The 26,467-nt window shown below is 42.8% G+C and overlaps 1 protein-coding gene across 1 annotated transcript in view; it reads left to right on the top strand.

Annotated features, from left to right (window-relative positions):
* The first annotated feature begins 15,855 nt into the window (after positions 1 to 15,855).
* The window catches only part of FIGNL2 (fidgetin like 2), a 58,587-nt gene continuing 47,975 nt past the window's right edge, over positions 15,856 to 26,467 (top strand). The window contains exon 1 of the mRNA XM_087925183.1: positions 15,856 to 16,053. The gene's annotated coding sequence lies outside the window, so the exon portion shown is untranslated. The remainder of the gene's footprint in view (positions 16,054 to 26,467) is intronic.

Genomic DNA, 26,467 nt, shown 5'->3' with positions numbered 1-26,467 from the left:
TTGCAACTGCTAAGCAGGTTTGATTGCAATGTTTGAACATTATTTCAAAAACCTGCCAATCTTTTTTTGATCCAAAATGAGAATAGAAGAAGTAAACATCTCTTAACTACTCCCCTCAGCATAATCTCTCCCACGCTGTGTTTCTTCTTTGTGCATTTTATAATTCGGCATTGTTACTTAGTCTTCATACAATGTTCGTTTCAAAAGGTGACTCAGCCAGAGGCATGAAAACTACCTTGACCTTTTAAGATATCACATCTACAGTTTATAGATCCATTCTTTATTTAAAAGAAAAACAGAAAAGAAAAGAAAAAGAAAGCCAAACAGGCAGTGTAATATCACTTCTAAGAGTCAGGGACTATTTGACTGTAAGCAATTATTACTGCCTTTCTGGTTAACATCTGGAAAAAGTCCTAAGTAAGAAAATAATAATAAAAAGTGGAGGGTGGGCATGTAAATGTTCTTTTTAGTTGCGGCTCCTGTGACAAGCTGTAATAATAAATGCTGTGCGCTGATATCCATGACATCTGGGCACCTCTGTTCATCTGGTGAGATTTTTTCCATCAAGGCAACAACAGGCCTACTGTGCTGCAAAATAAGCACACGTATGTCTGCTGCAGGAGGATGGCGTGGAGGGAGGGAGAGAGGGAGGGAGGGCAGAAGGGTGGGGGGAAAATCTTTCTCTCCTTTGCCTTGGGCTTTCCAGTCATGCTGCAACACTTCCAATTTTGTCTCCATCGCATTTCTCATTAGCGGCAGCTGGCCTGTCCATTCAAGTGGTCAGTGAATTTCCAGGGATTGTCAATTCAGCCTCTGACAGGGGGATAGGAGGGAGAGAAGGGGACAAATGCCAGGATTTGTAAGCTCCATAAACCTCCCCATTCCAGTTTTATCTCTGTGTCAAGCCAGTGAGGAGAGTAGCTTTTGGTCACCCAGGACCTATTAAATTAGCACCGGGCCCTGCATTCCACAGTATAAATATATGCCATTGTAATGCTCAGGAATGCAAGTGTGTTGGAGTCTAAAATTAAAGAGCCAGGAATAACGCTTCTCGAGTTACCAGAAACAAGGCTCCATTGTGTCCCCCTTGGGCTCTGCTGGCCTGGTACAGGAGCCCTGCCTGTTTGAGTTTAGAGACCCCTTCAGCTTAGAATCAGGATAGGCATCTTTAATTGAAACCCTCTTGAAGCCATGGTTGTGGCTGCTGCTGCTGCTGCTGCTGCAAGAACTGTGTTGCCATTTTGGGAAGCTTGCTCTCAAGCCTGCCATTTCTCAGGGTACATTCATGAACGGCCATGGAAAGGCTCGATCGATGGATGGATGCAGGGAGGGTTAAATAGATAAGGTACCAGTTGTGTTTGTTTTATCTCATGTATCTTATAAGAACCTCAGCCTTCCAGAAGTAGAATCAAGAAAGCTTCACATCCAAATGGTGAAGACTGCTTAGAGCCCGTGGCACGTTCTGAAAGTGATGGGCTAACCTGTTGTGTTTTGCTCTTTTTCTCCATCCTGATGATTATCTCTGGAAGAAGTGAGTGCTTTTCTTCAGTGTACAAAGCTAGCTCAGCTCCATGCTAATTCTGTATCTCATGTTGAAATGGGTCTCCTCCAGTGGCTGGTAGTGAGATGAAATTATGTGATCAGTGGCTACTGAGTAGCAATCATAGGAGACCAGCTCCAAGGATGACAAAGGCATCGGTCAATACCAGCTTCCTCCCTGGTCTATACTATGCAGGCGCTGCTGTCATCAATCTGTGCTAGCCAGAACAGCAGCCAAATGACTGGGTCAGTGGACGTGTAATTTTGCAGCTTCCTGCCTGAGACCATCCAGTGTCTGAAGGATGGTATGAAGATAAAAGAAATCCTTAATCCATAAATTCTGTTCCTTGACTCTTCCCATTTTCAACCTATTTGTATTTGTAGTTCAACCCCCTCATTGTAGCTTTATAAGGACAGTAATTCAGAGGATGGGGGTACTGACACAAGAGGTTACTGATTCTTCTGTTGCAAACGGTTGAAGATTAAATACCCACTTATAAACACCATGGCACTTGACCCTGCAAGCATCCTTAACTCTAAGTGTGTGTGGGGGGGTGTCCATGTGTGCACTATGTGGATCACTAATTGTTGAATCCACTCACTTAATAATTGCTTAGGTTAACGAATTAGCTTAAGCAGAATGCTTTTGTAGGGGTCAAGGACCATCTCCTTAATTAATACACTCTGCCCATTAATGAAGAAGGATTCTTTGCATGCTTCTCCATAATTCTCTCCCTTGGTTCAGTTTGGGCAAAGGCAGGCAGTGTGCGTTCCTAACTTTCCCTCACGTGGCCCATTCAGGGCCCACATAAATCCTTATTTAAATGCCCATGGGTGTTTCTGCAACTATCTGGAGAACCATCCTGGTTGTCTGGATGTTTGCTGCCCAGATTTGATAGTCCTAGCACTCTGTTAGAAAGAGCTCATCCGTAAAAGCTGCTGGGGATTCCAGTGCTCCATCCTGAACATTTACGGCATGCAGTCCCAGCACTTTGATAGTCCTAGCTTGTTTCTTCGCACCTGAAGATACCAGGGAATTTTGTTGCAGGTTTACTAATGGTGTAAATCAAATGCCGTTTGGCTGCAATCCCATGTAATTCAGTGGAAATGACTTCTAGACTTGACTCAGGCTGGACTGTTAATACAGGTTGTCCTCAACTTAGGACCACAATTGAGCCCAAAATTTTTGTCGCTACGTGAGAAATTTGTTAAGTGAGTTTTGCCCCATTTTGCAACTTTTCTTGCCACAGTTGTTAAGTGAATCACTGCAGTTGTTAAGTTAGTAACATGGTTGTGAAGTGAATCTGACTTCCCCATAGAGTTTGCTTGTGAGATGGTCGCAAAAGGGGATCACATCAACCTGGCACACTGCAACCGCCATAAATATGAGTCAGTTGACAGGCATCTGAATTTTGATCACGTGACTGTGGGAATCCTGCAACGGTTGTTAAGTATGAAAAACGGTCATAGGTCACTTTTTTGAGTGCCGTTGTAACTTTGGTCACTCAACAAGCGCTTGCAAGTTGAGGACTACCTGTAATGGCTCTTAGGGGGGTATGTGACAGACATACCATATATAGGTAAAGGTAAAGGTTCCCCTTCCACATACGTGCTAGTCGCTTCCGGCTCTAGGGGGCGGTGCTCACCTCCGTTACAAAGCCGAAGAGCCAGCGCTGTCCAAAGACAACTCTGTGGTCATGTGGCCGGCATGACTAAATGCTGTTACCTTCCCACCAAAGGTGATCCCTATTTTTCTACTTGCATTTTTAATTGCTTTTGAACTGCTAGATTGGCAGAAGCTGGACAATTAACGGGAGCTCACTCTGTTACGCGGTGCTAGGGATTCAAACTGCCAAACTGTTGACCTTTCTGATCGACAAGCTCAGCATCTTAGCCACTGAGCTACCACGTCTCTCCCAGAGGTGGTATTCAGCAGGTTCTGACCAGTTCTGGAGAACCGCGAGTGGAAATTTTGAGTAGTTTGAGAACCGGCAAATACCACCTCTGCCTGGAGATTTTACAGTATTCTTCCCCTGCCATGCCCACCAAGCCACGCCCACAGAACTGGTAGTAAAAAAAATTTTTGAATCCCACCAATGGTCCTTCCATACCATATATACCCACAGATATATGCATACACATTATAAATATATACTATACAATTAGCAAGCTCTGATTTTGATCCTTTCATGAATTCTTCAGATATTGGAGACAAATATGTAGATGAATCATTAGTAAATGAACCATTTGAAATACATGAAATCAGATCAGGCCAGCCTGCTTCTTTCTTCTGGCAGTTGTATTTTAAGATTAACACATAAGATTTTTATTCTTTTTTAAAAAAAACAAACCAAATTTTATTAATTTTGCAAAACAATATACAGACAAACAAAGCATAGGGTATAATAACATAAGAGATCTTTTTCTGAAAAAACCAATAAGACATCTTATTTAAAGACAGAATAATTCCAAATTATCACATTTCCACATGAACACAATTTAATATATATATTTACCTTATCTGTTCAACTTCATATCTTATCCCAACTTCTCTTTATTACTCCCTTTCCTTCTATTTATTCAAATTATATTTCTTTTACTTTAGATTGTATACATTTTTTATATCCGTCTTATTTACAATTTCATTATTCTCTTCCAACATTCTTCTTACATTCTTCTAAAATTTTATTAATTCAAACGTAGACGTACAAAACACAAAACATAAATACCTAAAACTTCTTTTGGAAAGCGGCTTACCCCGGGTTACTTCTTTTTATGCAGACATAAATCAAATTCATACTCACTTAATATACTGTTTCATATCTTAATTAACATTCTGTATTTTCCATATATTTTCTCTCCTCTATTCACTCTCATAATTCTATTATATTTATTTCAGATTTTTGTTCTTAAAGTCATTAAACACAAGTTGGTCATGTGCAATCTGGAAAAATTCTTGGGTTCTACCAACGTTGTGGTTTTTTTTTTTAATCGTTTGTCCATTTTCCAAAGCCTGCTACTTCTCGGGGATGCGTCTGTTCTTCCAGGGCCTCTGGCTTCAGCATACTGCTTTATCAGTGTACTGAGGGGTTTATTTCCCTCCTCTCCCCCCTCCCCTCCTTATCTGCAAGGCAGCGCATCCTCCTCCCCCATGAGCTACATGCATTTTAAACACAACCAGATGTGTGAGGTGAGGCCAATGAACCCCACCACTTTCTTGCCTGCTCTCTAAGGAGATTCTTATGGGAGAGTTACAGTCTCAAAATTCTTCTTCTTTTACTTTTTTTTTTCTGGGGAGGTGGAGGTGTTTAAAATCAGAAACTTTATTTATTCCAGAAGGCAATGAAGCCGGTGTATATATTGTCCTGACAGGAACAGAATTGGTTCAGGATGTTTTAAAAACGGCTGTGGGAAAAGGGATGGTTTTGGAAAATGCAATAGATACGTTTTTTAAACGAGTTGAAAAGCTCAAACCAAAATACATTTGTTTTACGTACATATTAGAATTTTTTCACCAGAGTGAAAGAAGACCAAACCAAACAAAAATCAAAATAGAAAGTAAGAAAAAGAAAAGAATGAAAAGAGAAGAAAACATATAGACATACCTTCTGCCCTTCTTTCTATCAAATAATTATTGTAGTCTTTTCCCCTATCATCTTTGGTTGTTTTAAATGCCTAAATCCGGACAGCATTAATTCAGAATACCATGCATTGGTAACCCAGGGGATTTGTTCACAACCCTTTGCTTTGCCTTCCTTATTTCAAACTCAACAGCATGTTTTTATTAATGGAAATTCCTTATAATGGGAGGACTACCGAATTATTGTTTAAAAAGAAATCCCCTTTGAAAGCTAGCATATATTAGTGGATTGAAATCACACTTATAAAACCACTCTGTATATAGGGTTATTTTTAATCACGATTACACATTTATCCCTTTTTTCATGTTTTACATTATTCCCTCATTGGATTTATACAACCATGGCAAGCACTGCAAAAATCCAGATGACCACTAACTGCTACCATCTAGTATTTGCCCAGAATTTTGCCACCCAGCATGACAGGTCTACACATTATACTCATTGGGTTTTGGCTAGCATGTGGTATAGACTTAGCTACTGTGATCCTATTTATTATCTCACAGATTATGGCTTATTTAACAAATCATGGTTAGAATAAATCCTGCTAAAGGTTGTATCAAGGTATGCAATGGGTGTTGTCTACTTCCTGCTTGATTGTTTGGGTTGTCCTCAAGAAGCCAAGTTAAGTAGCTCTATCTTCTGGTCTCTGGAGATTGTGAATATGTTCCTTCCATGCTTAATCAAAGAATGACTAAGTATTAATTTTAAAAAAAACACCCGTCACAACTTTCTCCGTTTCTGAAAATCAAAATGATATTTTGGGAGCTGTGTCTATGGAAGAAACTGAAATAACGATGTAGCTTTGTTGAGAATTAATAAAGAGTGGCACTGCATTGGGATAATTGTTAAAAATATGCAACTCTACTTTTGCCTAAGTCTAAAATCCACAGCAGCTTTGTTTATATGAGATCAGTAAGAAGAAACAGAAAGCTAGTTTGGTGTAGTATGGTTAAGGTACTAGGCTAGAAACCAGGAGACTGTGAGTTCTAGTCCTACCTTACGAACAAAAGCCAGCTGGGTGATCCTGGGCTAGTCCCTCTCTTTCAGCCCTAGGAAGGAGTCAATGGCAAGCCCCTTCTGAAAAAGCTTGCCAAGAAAACTGGCAGTCACTAAAAGCCAGCACACTGACTTGAAATTGTGTGTATCTACACACATACACACAAAACTTCAGTGTGTTGACTCCGGGTAACTGCCACACAAAAGAACAAGGGAGATTGTTTTCAGTCACCAATATACCTCAAAACAACTGTGCTCTTTAGTATGCTTCAGAAACCAGCTCTAATGTTTAATATTGGAATAAAGTAGGAAAATGTTTAATGTATCAATATTGTAGTAATATGATATTAGTATATTCCTTATAAAATACTAATTATATTTATAAATTATAATTATATAAAGGTAAAGGTTTCCTCTGTCCAGTCATGTCTGATTCTAGCGGGCAGTGCTCATCTCTGTTTCTTAGCAGCGGGGAGCCAGGGTTGTCTCAAGAAATGTCCATGGTCATGTGGCTGGCATGACTATACACCAAGGGGCACAGAACACTGTTATCTTCCCATTGAAGTGGTCCCTATTTATCTACTTTCATTTGCATGCTTTCAAACTGCTAGGTGGGCAGGAGCTGGGGCAAGTAATGGGAGCTCAGCCTGTCTCATGGTGCTCAGGTCTCGGACCCGGGCTGTCAGCTTTCCAACTGACAAGCTCAGCATCTTTAACTACTAAGCCATCATGCCCAACTTATAATTATACATCTATTTTCATATCAACCTCAGTATAATTAATTAGGATGTATTAATACAAATGTTTTGCTTCATTTTTCTAACCTAACCAGCATCATTTAACCATCCCCTAATCCAAGGGGAACTTCCCTCAAATCTTTCATGAAATGTAGCACCCTTTAAAGATTTGCACAGTTCTATCAGGTTTTTTTCCCCCATTCCCTGTATTATTTATGCCACTTCCATTCTAGGCTTTAAGCAGCCTACACATGCAACAATCGTGGGATAATAGCAATTACCTTCCTCTCGTTAGAATATGTTTCATCTTTAGAGGTTGTCCAAAATGTACAGGACAAAATATTTCCACTTCTAAAATCGGGGGCTGCATTTAGTAGTTAAAATTACTGCATTTAGAATGGTGGGCTTTGCACCTCATACATAACAGTGTCATTTATTTACCTTTGTCTTATGAAGTCCAGCTGCTTATGCTTAATTCAATAAAAGATGGTTAAATACTGCTGTGATGTGTAATTCAGCCCAAATGTGCTGTCCATGTCGTTTCACCCTCTGCAGTCAGACTGACCAGATATACAAGTATGGTATCCGCAGTTCACTGGTGGATATAGGAAACAGGCAGCCCATTGCAACCTCCACATTGAAATAACATTCCTCCCCCTCCACCCGGCTTCCAAAGGCAAATTATTTTTCTTGCAATTGTAATGTTGCATTTTACAGGGTGCACAATTGACGAACCTCCTTGCATCATTTAAGCATCTTCTGAAGTTTGGACATCATCCCAGCTTGGCTTTAATCAAGCACAAAAGCTGAGCTTGCTGTCAGTTTGCACTGGAATGACAGCTGAGTTTCATTTGATCTAGAGAGAGAGAGGTAATATGAACTTCTTTGCCTGTGAAATGTAGAAGAGTATTGAAATGTGCTTTAAAAAGGGTGAAGGGAAGAGCACATAGTTAGAACCAATACTTTAATTTCATACTCTTTGAAGCAGGAGCTCAGCTTCATTTAAAAAAAAAAATCAGGCCCATATGTTAACTTTTGCCACTGTTGTCAAAAACAAACAAATGCATCAAATCAAATTTGAATGGAGGCAAGATTAACTGGAGGAAGATTAACTACTAGACCTTACCCAACCAACCAAACTCTTCTTCCATTCTTTCCTTTTTAGAGTCCCATATGCTTGCTCCCACCTCCTTGCCTCTCTAGGTTTACTGCTAAATGATGTGGAAGGTATGGGAAGGAACGAGAAGCTGAGACTGAGGAAAATGGATTTGCTTTCATAACATGTTCCTGCAGGGATAATCCTTTGGCCCTTCAGGATTTATTCCTGTGCATTAAGCCCCAAGTGGCATTCCACAGCATCGTACCTACGGAGGCTGCCGTAGGGTCAACAGCAATATAATATAATCCCAGCTAGTACAGAAACAACTCCTTTTCATCTTTGCTTTCGGACAGAATTCCAGAATGAAAGACCAAGCCCTCTCGGAGATGCTGACTGGGTTTTTAAAATGGGAGTTTCCCTTTAAGGCCTTGTTGGGCTGACTAGTATGACAAAACAGGAATAAAACATGTGGTTTTTAATTTTCCTACTTCAGTTGTTTGTAAACTATTTTAACTCAGACCTCCTTTCCAAACCGTCATTTCTCCATCACACAGTACTCTATTGTGATTTTTGCATTAGTGCCCAAACTGATAGGCACTCTCTTTAGCATGTATTTGATGGTGCGATGTATCATCAAACTGGGCAGGTGCAGGTTGGTGGCCCTTCAAATGTTGGTGAACTATAGCTCCCAGCACCCATCATTACTGGCCATGCTGGCTTGAGCTACTGAAGGTTGTGGAGCCCTAATAGCTGGGCCTTAAGGGAGCTTCCTCTTCCCTGCCTTTCTTTTTCCTTTTGGAGCATTTAGGAAAGTTAGATATTTGCTGGAAACTATCTACATCTCTCCCACCACTGCCAAAGGTTTTTTTTTTTTAAAAAAAAATCCCATATAACTCTAAAGATAACCAATTCAGCCTGGACAGATCTATTTGTCTTTCAAGGAACATGAGCAAGTTATCACCTTTTGTTTGTTCCCTTAAAGTGACAGTTTGTAAACTAGATGTCTGACAGCTAATTTGATGTGAAAAGGTGAGGAAGTCTTGGCGAATTAACATAAAACCTACAAAGCTTGAAAAAGGTGATGTTGCTTTAAGGAATCTATTTGTCAAAGATGATCAAATTCTTAAAGCTGCAATCTCTCTTTTTTTTTTCAAGCTTGGGTATAAGCTGAGAAAAATCAAGCTGCTATAATGAACAGCAGAGAGGTGCTATATTTACATATAAATGACACCAAAAGGCATTTCTTATGAACAATTTTTTTTAAGTAGGCACAGCCTTACTAACCACCTATGTGACATACTGCTGCTGCTGCTACTACTGTATTACCACTACTATTAATAATAGTAAAGGCAGCCTGGGTGAACAATAGTTCTAAAACAGCAACCTTTCCTACAGGGAGGAGATGTTTCTTAGAGTTGGTACCTACAATTCCTTTCTTTTTTTTTGCAAATGCTTGTTAATGAAAACAAATGTTTCAAATCTGCTATCCATTATGTAGAGGTAGCTTGTAAGTTAACTAGGCGATTAAATCTGTTAATAGATCAAACTGAGCATTCCTGATGTACAGAAATGGAACAGCCTTGGATTCTTCCAAAGGACCTTGACAGTGGCATCTGTTACCAATCCCAAGGCTGCCCCCTTGAACTCCGATTCCCAGGATTCCATAACGGGCACATCTGAACTGCTTTGAGTTTCATCTTCTCATCTCACCTCACCCCCCCAAAACAACATCTAAATAAAAATCAACCTGCAGAAAAGTAATGGTGACAGGTTGGATTCTCACATCGTCATAACCCAAGGTAAATCTATGCATTTTGGGCTTGGTGGAAATATGCAAATGGTGTCGATTGTGTCTCATAAAATAAGGATGTAGTGTGATCTGTGAATCAAATTGCAAGGAATCCTAATCTAGTCTTCCAAATTGCAAGCATCTGGACAGTGGGGCATCTAACCTATGAAAATCAGTAGAAAGCTTTGGAAGGGCGAAGTGCCTTATGATTACCAAACATCACTCCTGTCTGTAGAACAGAGTAATGGGGAAAGGGTAGTAGCACAACACGCTGAATCGGAACTGGAAATGTCAAACAGGAACCTGATTGTGTGTTCTATGGATTTTATCTCTATCTCCCACCTTTATTATTTTTTATAAACAACTTAAGGTGTTGAACATATCTAATACTCCTACTTCCTTCTCTTTTCCCCATAACAACAACCTTGTGTGGTAAGTTGGGCTGAGAGAGAGGAGGGGGGACTGGCCCAAGGCCACCTGGCAGGCTTTCATGGCTAAGTCAGGATTAGAACTCAAACCTTCCCTGTTTCTAGCTGGCGCCTTAACCAATAGATCAAAATGGCACTCTATATATGAAGCCTGGTAGAATAGCAATGCTTTATGTCCAAAATAATTATATTTGGATGGATGAAATTAAGAACTACTGTCAGCTTCTGCTTAATTCTGCCAGCAGCGTTGTTGAAGCCCGATAACTACAATGGATAATCCTAAGAGTTTCTGGATCTTGAATTTTGTAAAAAAAAAATTTAATCAGAAATTAAGCTTGCTTTAGGATTTACAATGCAGTTTTGATCTGTTGCCTATCACAAAATATTAGGAAAATGTTAATACCATTTTTCAATAAGAATGAGTATAGACGGGGCTCTTGGGTCAGCAAAATAAGGGGGCTAGTTGGAGAAGCAGGCTACTCATATGCTTACTCAGGCTGTGAGGTGTCGATCAGCCCTCATTGAATCTCCATGAACAGAGAAGTCCAAGAGTGGAATGGACAGATTTGAGCATATCCAGTTCTTCTAACAAAGAATTCCTGATTTCTCTTAAAAGACTATGATGGAACACGATGGTGACCATGATCTCTTTGGCAGGATGCGGATTGTTTAAAACCTTCTGGGACAAACACTTTTGGTTTATTGGAATAATGAGCTCAATGGTTTTTTTTTTTTTTTGTAAACTATAAGCAGTGACTCAAGGCCTGTTCTCTGAATAGCTGCACGGCTATAAAGCAGGTCTTAATAGGCCCATCAATTAGAAGAAATGAGTGTTAAGTGTGACCGTTCTTTGACCAACATGTTAGGAACCTCCGGAGCTAAAAGCACTAATGTTTGCAGTTCGAACAGAGGAGTCAGAGGCTGTGAGAATCAAAATGATATGTCATCCTCTTTCAAGCCCTTGTTGTCACTGATTCGATGCCCTCTAGATGAAAAAAGGGACCCATACTTGTACATGATGCTGTACAAGCAAGGAAAAAGGGATTCTTGACAACTGAGGCCTCATTTTGCAGGGCAGCTTGGTGCTTTGTCATGTTTTTACACCCTAAGGAGCAAAGCTGCTCTTGTTATATACCCACTGCTTGCAGAAATGTAATTTAAGTTGTTGACTGGACAATCCCAGGTAAATCAACATGCAGAAAAAAGAACTGGTAGTGAGGGGAATTATTGTATGTTTTACTTTTTTTTCAAAAAGTAAAAAAAAAAGCCATATTTTTAAAACCCTGGGTCTAAGGTTGTCATAATTTTGGTGTTAAACCACTAATGAGTTTAGAGGAATGTCAGCTTCCCCCTGGGATTAACTGAGGGTACTCTAACAGGAAGGTGTCAGCCAGATTTCTGCTGATGGTGTCTATCCCTTATCCCAGTAGAGAGTAATTAACCAGGAGAGGTATTTTGACCATGGTGTTGCTTTTGAAGCAGATCAGGGAGAGGAGAGAGCTTTTGCAAATACAGAGACACTTCATCCCCTGTGCTATAAAGAATATTTAAGGGAATTGGCCTTAGTTTAGTCTTACATTGTTATATAGCTACTGACTGTTACCCTCATTTGCAACATTAAGAACAATATTCCATTCACATGTAACAATCAAAATGCTAATTTTTGAACCAGATCATATTTTAATGCTGTTTTACCATCTTTATGAAATGTTCTGTCCTGCTCTTTGCAAATGTCACTTTGCAGTCATTTAGGAGTCCAGGATGAGAAATCCATGGCCTTCCTGGGACTCCTGCTAAATTCAAGATCCCAGTATCCTCGACCATATTTACAATTAATGCATTCTTTTATTTCATCCACTCTTAAGTGGCCAACTATCCCATTTCCTGGGAGCTGAGACCAGCAACTGCCAAGGGCCAGTTAAAACATTTGATTCTTTTTATGGGAAGAAGCACCGAAGTTTTGATCCAATACATAATAGTCAAGCAATGATTCATGTTTTAATTGTTTGGGAGAGGATTTCAACAGATCATAAAAGTGACTATGCAAACCTCTGCTTCTTTATGAGTCCTTTCTGGGATATCCTGCTTTTGTACTTTGTCCTCTTGCCAGTAATTCCCCATCTTCCACTTCCAGACTATTTTAGACATGCTGTATGCTGTGTCTTTGTCAAACCTCTAGCCGAAGTTTACTAAGATGCAGATAAAATGGGGAAGATTTGGGCTGTGGGGTGAAGGGCTGGCACAAGGTAAGATGGGAGCCTGAAGATGGTGGGGTTGGCTACATCAGAGGAATCGTCTAGCTTGTGCTCTCCTGCATTTTGGTTGGCTTGGGATTTTTTTTTACTGTTCAGGTGGATGTCTAATAAAATAATAAAACAAAATAAAATACATAATTAAAAAAACTAAACTAAAAATCTTCATTTGCAGCTAGAGGTCAGAAATCTCCCGAATAGAAACAGTCCTTCAGGAAATCACTCCAATGGCTCTGTTCTATGGCTTCTTCACAACATGTAAAACTCCTGTACTTTCTGATCATTAACGGACATGCCACCCTTGGTCTTAATGTGCTCTCAGATTAGAAAGACCCTAACTTGATTAAGGGCCCCAATAACAACTCTTTGCGAATTGTTTGATACTGGTATAGTTCTTTTGCAACTGCTCATGAAACAAGCCCCCTTTTCCACCTTATCATCATCTGTGCCACTTCGTGGACATCTTCCTGTTTTGTCATATTTTGCTCCTTGCTGCTATTATGTAGTTATTCTGATGATTTCCCCCTTGCACTCTCCCCTGCCTCTCCTTCTGGGGATCCACTCCCGTTTCTATGGAGACAACCCATAAATATGAAGTCTTATCCTTCATTCATTGAGGCCAGAGGCAAAGCTGCTTCTAATTTTGACTGCAGCAGCATATTGCAATCTTTACTGGTATCCTTCCATGAATGTAAAGATGGTTTCCATAAAACACAACACTGATGATTTTCATGAGCATCATGTACAGTTCACAATAAACAGATGGATTCAAAGTGTTGTTTCAGTCTACATTCCTCCAATTTTTTAATTGCTCTTTTCTAGGATAGCACAGTAATAATATTTAGTCCCATTCCTCTTAAACCTATCTATTTTTAACATGATTGGTGAACATGCTAAATGAAACCAGTTTTGTTTTTTAAATCCCCCGAGGGATCAGTAGATATCCACTTCTTTTATTGCTGTGGAGGATGGTTAAAAGAGGGATTTGCTGTGTTTCAGAGGTTACTTTTTCAATCCTTATTCATTAGGCTTCTAAACATGCGGGATGTGTGTGCAGTGCAAGCTATAGCCAGCAATGGGGGAGGGGAACTGGAATTGGGGAAAGAGAAAGGAAATAGCACAAGCTTAAACAGGCATCAGTTAAATACTGTATGTTTAAGCAAGCCTAGTTAATATGTTACAGGATAATCAGCATTCTAATAAAATTTTTAAAATTAGGCAAATGCCATTGGGTTTTGTTGTTGTTTTTGTCTGGAATATTGCAGGTGGGTTTAAAGTTTGTTAGGGCATTGCGGCACCAAATATTGTCCACGTTCCTTGTAAAATCTCTGTTAAAGAAAAGGCAATTTATAAAATGAACATTTAAAACCAGGGGTTGGAACAAGGCTATCCCAACACTGGCTACCCTGGGAATTAGCAGAACAAAATGGAGCCAAAGGTAATACTGCAATTAATTTCAACCGCAAGTGAGGTATACTTTTATATCCCAGTGTTTTATTCCACCGGGGATACTTAATAGAGACCTTTTCATCTGCCTAGCAGATGCTCTGCTAAATGCCATCCATGGCAAGGAATTTTGTCTGATGCAAAGAAAGAAGACAGGACTCCATTCCTCCATCACCCTCAATTCCACTTGATCAGGTATTGTCTGTGATGATAGCTGGCCTGACTCCCTTCTGGAAGCACAACGGCTGGAATATTACTGAAGGGGGTACAGAAACCCTTTAACACTCACTAACTACCTGAGTAAATATGAAATCACCTTTAGCCCTGTGGCTTTGACCCCTCTTGAATAGCTTGGTTAGTCCATAGGAAGCTGTCTGGATCATGGACTGTCCTGAAGAGGAAGCTTAAAAAAAGTTAAATTATTTTTTTTTAAAAAGAGGAAAGGCATGGATGGTTGGATGGATGGACACAGGGAAAAATAAAAATAAAACATATTGCTGACAATATAGTTTTATTAATTATCAATGTTTCTCAGGGTAAGCCCTTTGATCTCCCAGAGGGCCATGCCATATTTCTAGGGGAACACGTAAAAACTTTCAAAGAAGGCTACCTACATTTAACTGCCAGGCATACGATCAATTTGCTGTAATCCTCACATCTCATTCTCTGTGCTAACTTCAGCAGCATAAAACATTGAAAATTACCTCAGTTCATAATAAATAACATTGCCTATGCCAGAGGTCTCCAAACTTGGCAATTGTAAGATTTGCGGCCTATAGCTGGCTGGAGAATTCTGGGAGTTGAAGTCCACAAGTCTTAAAGTTGCCTTAAAGTTTGGGGACCCCTGGCCTATGCTGAGGTCACAGAAAGTAATAAGGCTCAGAAGCGGGCCATGAGAAAAGAAACAGCAAAGACCCTGGTCTGTAGGGCAGAGCTACAAGATGCAAAAAGTAAAGCATCCTTGAATCTAGGGCTGTTTCTGCAATCAGAAGGAATCCATCATCCTGTGTGTTAACTCAGAATGTATTTATATTGAAACTGTCTTGTTTAAGAGGCAGATGAACAGTATGCACACCTTAAAAAAAGAGCATGCGCCAGGGCTGTGGTCACAGTATGTTTGTCAGTCTGCATCTCCAATCTGAAGGAGCGTGGTGGTTATTTCTTACTAACTGCTTAAGTTGTAAACTTAACTTCCCCCACAACCCCCCAAACTGGAAATGGGAATTTAAGAACAAGAGTGAATTCTTTCTTGGTTCCCAAATGGAGATGTAACAAAGCTGAAAGAATTAAAGGCAGCATCGTGCAAGGAAAGGCTCTTTTCGGTGGGTCACCCGTGCTCTCTCTGGTTTTAAAGCCTTGACTCAAAAATAGCCAGAAGTTTAGAAGGATTTTTTTTTTTTTTGCATCGCTTCTGCACACCCTGGAACAATCGCGGCGGTGGATTCAAACGCGCGCATTGTTTCCCACTCTCGGGGCTGCTCGGGAAAAACCAGCATTCCCCGAGGCGGCCATCCGGCCTTCGGAGGCTTGGACTCAGTTCCGCGCGGGATTGTGAATTTGTGCTTTCCCACTTCGGCCCGGCCAAGCCCCTTCAGCTTAGGAGGGACTGACTTTAACTCAGTTCCCCCTCGGCAGATGATTTCCAGAAGGCTTTCTTCTTCCCTAATGGACCTGGGACACATTTTGAGGGGAATTCCAGAACCCACCTCTTCGCCTGCAACTGCGATGAGATGAACCAGCGCCTCCAGGGAGCGGGGCCGGTGCAAAGGCTTAACTCGTAGAAGGCGGGGAAGGTCAGCGCGGCAGCACTGAGGACCCGAGAGCAGAGCCGGAGGGAAGGGGAGGGACGTGGGCAGGGCGCTGGAGACCGGGGGAGGATCTGGGGCGGGAGGGAAGGGGAGGCAGCGAGGGGCGGCGCGCAGCCTGGAACTGCTCGCTTGACTGGCCGAGGGAGCAGCAATCGCGGCGGCTCGGGCGCTGCGTTGTCCCAACCGGGTGGCAAAGAGGATGCGGAGTCCCGCGGCCGCCCACAGCGCCTCAGCGCCCGGCTCCGAAGCTGAAGCGCCCCGGCCACGCGGACCAGGTGGCTGCGCCGGGTTCCGCTAGGGACAGGCAGGGATGAGTAGGTGAGTGGCAGCGGGGGTCGCTGTCAGGGGCCCGCGGGGACGAGGAGCGGGGCTGGGTTGCGGACCGGACGCCAGCTCGGAGGCCGTGCGACGCGGGGATGAGCGATGGGATGAGGAGGCCCCTCCGTGGGACGGGACCTGAAGCCTTTGGGCATTTTCCTAGGGGAACGACGGTGCGGGGTTGGTTTTGACTTGGCAAAAATCAACGGGTGGGAGAGGATGGTTGCGATGTCTGGAGGCGGCTGCCCGAGACGCTGCTCCCGCGAGGACCCAACCCTCCCTACGGGCAGTTGGGAGGCTTCATTGAAGTGGAAAGGAGCCGGTTGCGGTGGAGGATCGGGCGCCGCGTGAGAAAGTGGGGATAGACACGCGCGGGAGGGGGAGGGAGAGGGAGGAAAGCGACGGTCCGGCTGCCAAAGGCCCACGGGACTGATGCCTTCGGGCTGGGGAGGGGCTGAGATCAGCGTTGAGGAATGCAAGGAGGGTAGAGAAACAAGAGCGGAGGTATTGTCTGTGTGTGTGGGGAAGGAAGCTCGTACGCGTCCGTAGCGCAGGGCCGGTGCGCGTCGAAAGCGGGCTGGGCAAACCTCACACTCGCCTCCCGCCCCCACAAACCCCCCGCAAGCACAACCGTTATTCGGTAGGATGGGTGCGTGTCTCAAAGCATCCCACCCCTCCGGAAGCCCACGGGATCCCCATTGTGCTCCGCGGAGCCTCAGTTTGTTTCCTCGGAGGCTTTTTCTTCGGCGCTGGCACGGGCGGGCCTGGAGGGAGGGGCCTGCCTGCCGCTGGGGCGTAAATCCTGCCCCCACGAGAGCAAAGGTCGCGATTCCCCTGCCTGCTGGTCCTTTGAAAGGCAGTGCGTGTATCTTCGGGGTGGGTTAGGTGCCTGCCGTGGGGTGGGGGGTGGGGAGGGGAAAGGAGGTGGAGTGGGAAGCCGATCCCACCCTCTGGAAAAAAAAAAAAGTTTCCCTTGCGGGGGGAGTTGCCCAAGGCAGGCAGAGGGGCTGCTTGGGCGCGCCAAGCGGCGAGAAAAGCTTGCAGCGTTGCGGCCCGCGCTTGAAGAGAGAAAGGGAGCTAAAGGCGGGTTCTACATCGGGGGGTAACCCGAAAGCGGTGCCCCTTTGTTTGATGCGGTGACCCCTGGGGGCTCGAGGAGCAGCGTCTCTTGCGGAATTTTGATCCGGCGTGGCTCTTGCCTTTTCTATGGCCTGCCCGGGGTCTCTATTTTGCAGGCACAGGGGAGGGAGGGGCGTTTAAAAGTGGTAGCGCCCTCTCTGCACATACGTTTCCTATTGATTGCCTCCCTCCCCCCAACCAAAAAGAAAGAAAGAAAATCCCCTCAGGTTGTCGGTTTAGTGAGCTGTCAATTAGCCAAACTTGCGGGCGGCAGGCAGAGCGGCTTCCAACCTTGTCAGTTTGAGGCAGCGTCTGCCTCATCATCCGTGACGTTTATTTTGCACGCTCCAGAAATGCAACTCCCGGGGCAAGGGACGGGTGGAAGGAAGATCCTTGCTGGACTCTCTGCCCAGGAATGGGGCTCCTTTGCCCATTACTCCTCCCATGCATAAAACCCATTGCTCCTCCCATGCATAAGTTGATCCTCGCGCGTTTGTAGCCTTCGAGATCAGACTACCAAAGCACACGAGAGGAAGCTCAAAACTTCAGGGCTTGCAAGAAGAATCCTCTCCCCAAAACTTGGCTTGTTTCAGTGCCTGTAATAGCTTGGCAGGGTGTCCTGGCGTTAAGCAAAAATCTCCTAACTTGGCTGTGAACGGAAGGACAGCCAGTTCCTCAAATTCTTATCCTCTTTTAACTGCAGACTAACATTACTGGCGTTTCTAAGCACACCTGTATTCCTCTTAGCAATTTTTGTCTGACACCCCCTGGGTGCCTTGAAGTACTAGGACTTCTCCCCTCATCTTTTAGTGACAGGATGGCTAGAGAGGCGGAGTTGTTGCAGTGCAGCTCAGTTTGGCAAGCGCTTTGTTGGGGAGGGCTACTAAATGGTATCCACTCAGATTTCTAATTCCTTTCTTGGTCAGGCAAGAAAAAGAAACAGCATGAAAGCCAACCTTTGACATCAAAATGTCTTCTCAAAACAGTGACATTGCTTGGGCCAAGCTATTTAACATGGGTGTTCCCTGCCACTTGTCTTAGCGGTGCCTTCATGTTTCTCTCCAAAAGGATGGGGAGTATTGAATAATTGAGGGGTGTTGTTTTTTGAGTAAATTCACCCACCTTGTATTAGGTTACAGGTAGTCCTTGACTTAAAACCTCAAGTGAGCCCACATTTTTTATTGCTAAGCGAGATGTTTGTTAAGTGAATTTTGCCCCATTTTATGACCTTCCTTGCCACAGTTGTTAAGTGAATTACCACAGCTGTTAAGTGAAGTTAGTAACACAGTTGTTTCAGTGAATTTGGCTTCCTCATTGACTTCACTTGTCAGAAGGCTGCAAAAGGTGATCACATGACTTTGAGACACTGCAACCATCATAAATATGAGTCAGTTGCCAAACATTCTGGTTGTAAGTGTGAAAAACGGTCATAAGTCACTTTTTCAGTGCCGTGACTTTGAATGGTCACTGAAGAAACTGTTGTAAGTTGAGGACTACCTATATAAAGTCTGTTCTGAAATCAAGGAAGATTGGACAGTAGGCTCAGTCAGAGATTCCTCTCTTTTTGCTGCCAGCATCCTTAAAGCACATAATTCCAGAGCAATTTCTCCCTTTGTTTCTGGGAAGGGTAATTATGACTCCAGTCAACACCAATATCCAGGTTTTCTTCCTGTTTACTGGACATGAATTCTCCAAAGCAAAGGAACACTTACCCTTTTGGTATTTTGCTCATTTTCTTAAGGTCAGCCCTAAGCAAAATGAATAAAAGTGATACAATAAAGCTCTAGTGATATAATATAAAATAACAATGATCATGAAGCCAATCAAATAAGATTAATTTTATAGAAAGTCTAGTATTGGAGCTTTGTAAATGCCTGGGTGAACAAAACATTATGATTCAGATCACTATTTGGATTTATTTTCAAAATGGATAATGGATAAAAATTTAGATGATATGTCACTGCAATAGTTACTTAGTTTTCAGTGCCTCTATTTGCAAATTGCTCCTTTTTGTTTGTTTGGAGAGTTGCTGTCTAATATGGTTGTAACAGCAACCACATGGAAATTTATGCCTTGGATTGTTAAATTATGGAACCATTCAGCAAGTAGACTGATTGAGATTCCACTGATGGAATCTGTTTTGATTGCTTTCTATGTGACTCATGAATGCTGAATATTTAAAATTTAGGCTGCAAGTGTTTAATCAGTAGATTGATCCATAAAAGTGTTTTAGTTGATTTATTGGTGGGACCAATTGTAATCCGTGAGACTCTGGGTTAAGGTCACAAATACCCATTTTTTTGAAGTGGCTTGCTTCTGATGCATTATGATGGTGTAATATAAAATTAGTAAAGATGAATGAAATCATCTCCTGTATGTATTAAATTGAAATGTATTAAGTATGCCCCAGTCCCAAACTTTAAACATATGGCAACTATATTTAAAATCAAGTTGTTGAAAAGAAGATAAAATATTCAGCTAAAACACTCTTAAATTGACAGGCACTTTTTCATTGAAAACAGAAGTAACTGTGGGCACTTTTACTTGGAAATACATTCCATTGTTCAGAGTAGGATTTATGGTTGAATAAGCATCCTTAAAATTTGTGTTATGAAGGGTTTTTTTCCCCTTTTCTTCTAAGGACACTAACACAAACATTTTCTGGAGATAGAGGTGAAAGGAATTCTAAAGGACTAGTAAAAAAAAATAGACTAAAGATTTACGTTTTGAAAAACATATATCCCAGAGTTTTCGCAGAAAGGATTTCCTGTAATTGGCCCTTTGTTTTTTCAATCCATAACATTTTTGGGAAAGCCTAAATGGAGGCATTTCCCCAATTTTCACATAGCTCTGAATTCAGCAGTGATCAGTAAAGTGATACATAGAATACAGACTACCCTTTCAACTGAATTTAGCTTGCATTTTATTCAGCAGCAAAAAATATTCATCCTTTCTTGTGGTGGCTCTTTGCTTGCAAGTAGCGACAAATAGTAGGCTTTGCATCTTTTGAAAAGATGTGTAGGCCCCATCTTTCTCCTCACATAAACACGCACGCCTGTGTGCTTATGCGTGCACATCCTTGAGGGCAGAAGGAGGGCAAACATTCCTCTCACAGTGTGGATATTTTAAAACTGTAGTCACGCAATCAAAAGTTGCTCAGTTTGTACTCATTTTTGCTTGGTTTGTACTCATTTCGTAAAAACTCACTTCAAGATTTCCTGAAGTGTTCAGTGATATTTTTATATAGGGAGAAATATTTGGGAGGGGTGTGTGTTCACCCTGGGACGTTCCATTGAGTGTGGGGTGGGGCGACAGATGCTGTTTGTGCAGCATAAACTGCAAAGAAACAGAATAGAGCAGCTCCTCCTGTGTGACTTCTAACTCCACTCTACAGAATTTTTTTACTAGCAGTCTTTGTCCTGACTCCCATTCTCTGTTGGGAACCCCAGCCACTGTCCAGCTCCCTCCCCTCCCCTTCCATTTTCCCCCCTTCCCATTATCATTTTGGTTAAACAGACAGGCAACTTGTGTACCATATGGATCATGTTAACAACGGCTTATCTGGGAGCCTTCGGGTTTTCTGCCCCTCCCTGGCAGTTCCTTACAGCCTGTCCTTTTTCGAAGAGCATCTTCGGTTGTTGCCTGCAGAGCCAGTTTGGCCAACTCCTGGAAAGAGACAGAAGAGGTGCACAGGCTTAACTGCTTTCTTCCTGTCTGTGTTTTCTGCCCCTTTCTAGTTGGAGAGATTTGTTTTCTGTTCCTCTGCTTGGTTCTCCATGTGGATCTGGTTAGCAAAGAGTCATCAGTCTGTTAAAGCGTTAAATTCATCTGGAAGAGAATAAGTGCAGCCTAGCATTTCCTTTACTTAGCGCTACACTTTCAGCTCAGAAAACAGCACAGAACTCTGTAAGTGCAAAGCTTAAAAAGAAAGTTTAGATTTACAAATATCACCCTCACTTCCTGGAAAGAGATAGACTTGGCGGCTCCTGGTGGCCTTCTACTTTTTTTATTTTTTTTATTTTTATTTATTTGGTTTGTCAATCGCTTACAGGATAATAGGTATAAGTAAAAACATAGTTATTAATACATAACTATAATACATTTATAATTTATAATAAAGTTTATAATATAATATAATAAGTTCTACTTGTGTTACCAAGATAGACAATATGTGAGGGATGCCCTATGCAAGGAAGCAAACCGTGCCCCAGTTTTGCAAAAAAACAAAAACTAACAGGCAGGGATTATTTAGTAGGGTAGTGTCTCCTAGGAGAAAGGATCTGGAAAAACTCCCCGAAAACTGTAGCTCACTCCGCTGTTGAGTGTGAAAGTATTGAAGAACAAGGCATGAGAATTGAGCATCAGATGTCGTGATTGGACACAACATGATTGTATTTAGAGCATTTTATTGCTAATCTCTGCTTGCAAAAAAAAAAGGGAAAAAAAGAACTCTAGTGTTAAAAGAGAAAAGAAATATAAGAAATGCAACTACAATATCATAACCCTGGAATTAAAAGGGAAAGAAACGGCAACAACAAAAATGCAACAACAAAAATGCACCTGCTTGTTTTTCTTCTTTAAGAAAGAGAATTTGGGAGGGTTGCCTGCTATCTCGCCAAAGAATGCTTTTGACAGATGACCAAGTCCCATGCTTTCCTCTGCCCCACTCCTAGTTTTTTCCAGCTTGCTATTCTCCCCAGTGATGACGTAGGCTTCACATGCTCCATAGGCCAGTGTCCTTGCAGCTTTTTTCTAGGACCTTCCTCCCATTGTGATGCTCCCTCCTTATTCCACAGAACACGTGTTCCTGTCTCCTTCGGCCAACGATCTGTTGTGCAACTGACATCTATTTTGCCCAGATGTTTGACAAAAATAGGAATCCTGGAGAATCTTACTGCCCAGCGTAATCGGGAGGGCTGGCATAGATGTGATACCTGATACAACAGCAACTGCCTTGAAGTAGGATCTGATTAAGAGATGCTAAGGTTCGTTTGCTTAAACTGTGTAGCTAAAGAGAATGCAAAGCTGACTGAAGACAACTTATCCTCAAATTGTCCCGTCCTTCTTGCTCTCTTCTCTGACTGCAGCACTATTGCAGACATCCTTGGTTTAACCAGGATGCTGCTTCACTGATGCAAGTAGGTTAATGAATGGGCAAGCCTTGTTTGTTGCGCAGTTCATCCTCAAACAGACTGAGCTGTGGCCGCAGCTGCAAAGGGAGCTTTGTTCTTCCCTTGCCGTGATGTCTGCAAAGTGTCACCATCTGAAGTTATTCTGGGTGGCAAAGGGCCTGGAAAATCTGGGCTGCCCCTCTTCTCCCTCCCCCACCCAGCCAGAGATAAGTCCTGTCTCCTGTGATGGATTTCTTCTTAGATGAAGCTTCTCTTTGAGGATGACTCAGATTAATTGTAAAGGTTTTGCTCATGATCTGTGTCTTCACTATCCTCATCTGAGGGTTGGGGGCTATAGATACCCCTCCTGGGGTGATAGGGGCTTCAACTTTTCCTAGATGGCAAAAAGTCAGTTCAGAAGAACCAGTCTCCTCTACTTGTGGTGGCAATCAGGACTCTCAAAGGAAGGGAGGACCCACTATCTATCCAGATTCCTATGAGACATGCTGGCTGGGGAATTCTGGGAGTTGGTCCATCCATCTTAAAGTAGTCAAAGTTGAGAAACACTGGTCCAGACAATGGAAGTCCTATGGCACGACCATTTCAAAGCAGCGTTTGGCTTCCTGCCTCCCAGCTATTCTCAATTTGCTTCCCGCCCTCTAGCTATTTAAATTGATGCCTTAAAGATAGGTTGGACTTCAACTCCCACAATTCACAGCCAGCAAGGCCAAAGGGGCATGTTGGCTTTGTTGGGCTCCTCCTTGCTTTTCCAAATAGTATTCAACTTTCTAGCCATGGTGGAGGTAAAATCCTGGAATTCAGGTTTGGGGAAAGTAGATATAGTCTTCCTTTCGGTCCTAAGTCTTCCTGCTCATTTCCCAAAAGCTGCTCTTCATCCGGTGGATGAAACATGGAGGTACCCAACTCTTCCCCAGCTCCAGGCCCCTGGTGGGATTCTCCTTTCCTGCTTTTACATTTCAACCTCCGGGCAGGAAATCTGATAGTGGGTTTCCTGCCATTGGCCCTGAGTTTGTCCAGTAAAAATGCCTCTTGTGTGCAGCTAAAAGTCTCTATCCTGTGACTCTTCCCATTTTCTTTCTATTCTGCCATCCCGTGGATGATGCATTCTGCATTTGTTTCATTTCCACTCTCTGGGCCAGCATTGTTTTTTTTAATGACATCAGATTTACTAGCCTAGTTGTTGCTTTATTTACTTCAATTCTCTCATTCTGCGTATTTCCCCCACTTTATCCAATGGCAAGCATCCTTAGAGGGGATTACAAAAAGAGCAAAGTGGCAGTAAAATCTAAAGTAAAAGCCATGCTGATTTCATCAGTAATCAATGGGCAATGGGTTCGTGTGAGCCCATTTAATTAGCTACGCTACTTTAGATTGGGATCTCTTGGTCAGGAATTCCAGGACCAATCTGAATGCTCACTCATATTTGTTTATGATTTTTCTTTTTTTTAGTCAGAAGAAACAACATGTTGTAATAGTTATAATCTTGGGGCAGGTTCAGTGGCAGGATTCTATTTTTTTTTTACTACCGGTTCTGTGGGCATGGCTTGGTGGGCATGGCAGGGGAAGGATACTATAAAATCTCCAGTCAAAGCTGGTATTTTCCGGTTCTCTGAACTACTCAAAATTTCCACTGCCGGTTCTCCAGAACTGGTCAGAACCTGCTGGATACCACCTCTGGGCGGGTTGATTAGATGGAAATCAAGTCAGCCATGCAAGGTCACTGGATGATTTTGGCCAATTGGTCTCTCTTAGCTCAGCCTACTGCACTGGGTTATGGTAGAAGGGAAAATAACAGGGAGTGCTCACTTTGTCACCATGGGCTCCTTGAAGAAAGGCAGAGTATAAACTGAATTCTTTTGTAATGTATATAAGATTTCTGGGTTCTTCCAGAATTAGAGGATTATAGGGGGGTCTTCTTTTCCTTAAACAACTGTGTGACTGAGTCTGGTTCTTTCTCTGAGAATTAATGAAGGAACACAGGCGATCACTATATGATTGCAATGGGAGGAAGAGATACGATGCTAAGGTGGGCATAGTCAAAAATACAAAAACTCCCTTGACTTCCCCAAGATGCCCTCTACTGATCTGGAGACCACATTCTCAAACAACATTCTGGCCGTTGCACAGACCGAGTGTGTTTTTAAAGAGTGCCCCAGTGCCCAGAAAGGACCTGGTAGAAAGAAGTCTGATGCTTGATCACTGCTTTGTGGCAGTCTCTTAAAACCAAGGGTCCCTTCAGCTCATCAACACCTTCATGAAGTTTTAAAATTATTCATTGACACATACCCCCCCGCAACATTTATTTATTAACAATTTGACATTTGACTAGCACTGGTGATGTTACCTAGTTAGGGTGATGAAATGTCTGCAAAAAAACCCCCAGGAAACTCAAAGAGCACCAAGGACTCCTCATTTCAACTCTGAGCTACAAATATTTTCCTTTATTGGTAATATTTATTGTATGAAAATAATTTAATGACTACTATTTTAACCATTACAATTAACAATAAAAACAACAACAACCCCTTGGATAGCCCCATCAAACCCTCGAAGGTCAACATTGATCACTTTGGAGAACCCTGCTCCAAAAGGACACTTGAAGTCAAGAGATATGCCTTGGCTGTAGACTCTCATCTATGTCTGATGGAAAGAAGACTGTCGGTGTGGCACTCACTGCAGCTCGGAGGGCCATGGGTGTTGGAGCTGAGAACCTGCCTCTCTGCTTCAGAGGTTATTGGATGCAGTAAAGTGGTTTGGTTTCAGAGTGCTGCTTCCTGCACTGTTGTGTGAATGCTTGCTGTGGATTTCTTCTTTCAATCAGGGCACGAACAGAACCTGCCCTCGTATAGAAACCCAAGGATGGACAAATGTGTGCCTTTGCCTTAGAGTCAGTATGCTGACTCCTGATGACTGCCTGGATAAGTCCTTGAAAGTTTCTTGGCAAGATTTTGAAAGTGGTTTGCCATAGCCTGTTTTCCTGGGGCTAAGAGAGAGAGAGAGAGAGAATAATGGTTCCAAGGTCACCCAGCTGGCTTTCATGGATGTGGTGGGACTAGAGCTCACAGTCTTCCAGATTCTAGCCTAGTTCCTTAACCACTACACCATGTTGGCTTGCCCCGCTAATTAAGCCTGCCCAATTCCCAAGCAGTTAAAGAGGGATGGGATTCTACCGGTTTGGACTGGTTCTATAGAACCACTTGTTATGATTTTGCGCAGTTTGCAGAACCGACAAATCGTGCCCCTGGCTGTCCCCACCCCTGCCCAATCAGTCCTTATCGCACATGTGCGACATCGCACGCATGACTGCTGACTACATTCTCTCCTACCCAGTCACTCCTTAAGGTATTTCTTTTTTTCCCTTCTGACGATCAGCTGTTCTGATGATCAGCTGTGCCAGGATCCCCCTCTCTGTCTTACTGCTTTGCCCAGGAGGCTTCCCTGAGGCCCAGGAGGCAAAAAGGGGCATGCGGGGGGGAGGAGCCCTCTAGGAGCAAAAACACCCCCCCCAGGGGGCTTCCCTGAGGCCCAAGAGGCTCAAAAACGGAGTGCAGGGGAGTGCTGCTCCCCCCGCGCACTCTGTTTTTTGCCTTCCTGGGCCCCAGGGAAGCTCTCTGGGAGCAAAAAGCCCCCCCGGAGGTTTCCCTGTGGCCCAGGAGGCAACAAAAGGGGGTGTGTGAGATGCTGCCAAAAAAAGGGAAGCCATGCCTACCCAGTCACATGGCCACGCCCTCCTAGTCACGCCCACAGAACTGGTTGTTAAAAAAATTGAATCCCTCCCCTGAGTTAAAGCAGAGCAAAGGTCATAATTAGAGACTTTGCATAGGTAAAGTTTAGGATCATGGATTTTAGTGCTTCTGGTGCAAGCCAAAATGAAAGCAACGTTTGACAGATTGTTAAACCTGGGCTCTCTTAAGCAAAGGAAGAGCACAGGTTTAGCCATTGAACAAAACTTGCTCCTTTTGGCCTATGCTAGCTATGTTTTGTAGGCTTTTGCTAGGTGCTCAAAGCTTTTAGTTTAAATGTCTGCAAACGAGATGTGCAAAAATCAAACGGACGAGGAGCAAAATAAGTGAAATGAGAGAGTGCCCAAGTGGATAAATGAAATATCGAGTTTTGCAGTGCAGCACAGAGTGACATTTGATCATCAGATGAAAAGAGTCTCT

Source organism: Pseudonaja textilis, chromosome 2, assembly GCF_049901715.1.
Source record: "Pseudonaja textilis isolate UNSWEBS1 chromosome 2, rPseTex1.2, whole genome shotgun sequence".
NCBI classification, from domain to species: domain Eukaryota; kingdom Metazoa; phylum Chordata; class Lepidosauria; order Squamata; family Elapidae; genus Pseudonaja; species Pseudonaja textilis.
The sequence above is the reverse complement of the archived record's forward strand: the minus strand, read 5'-3'. Positions and strand labels throughout refer to the sequence as shown.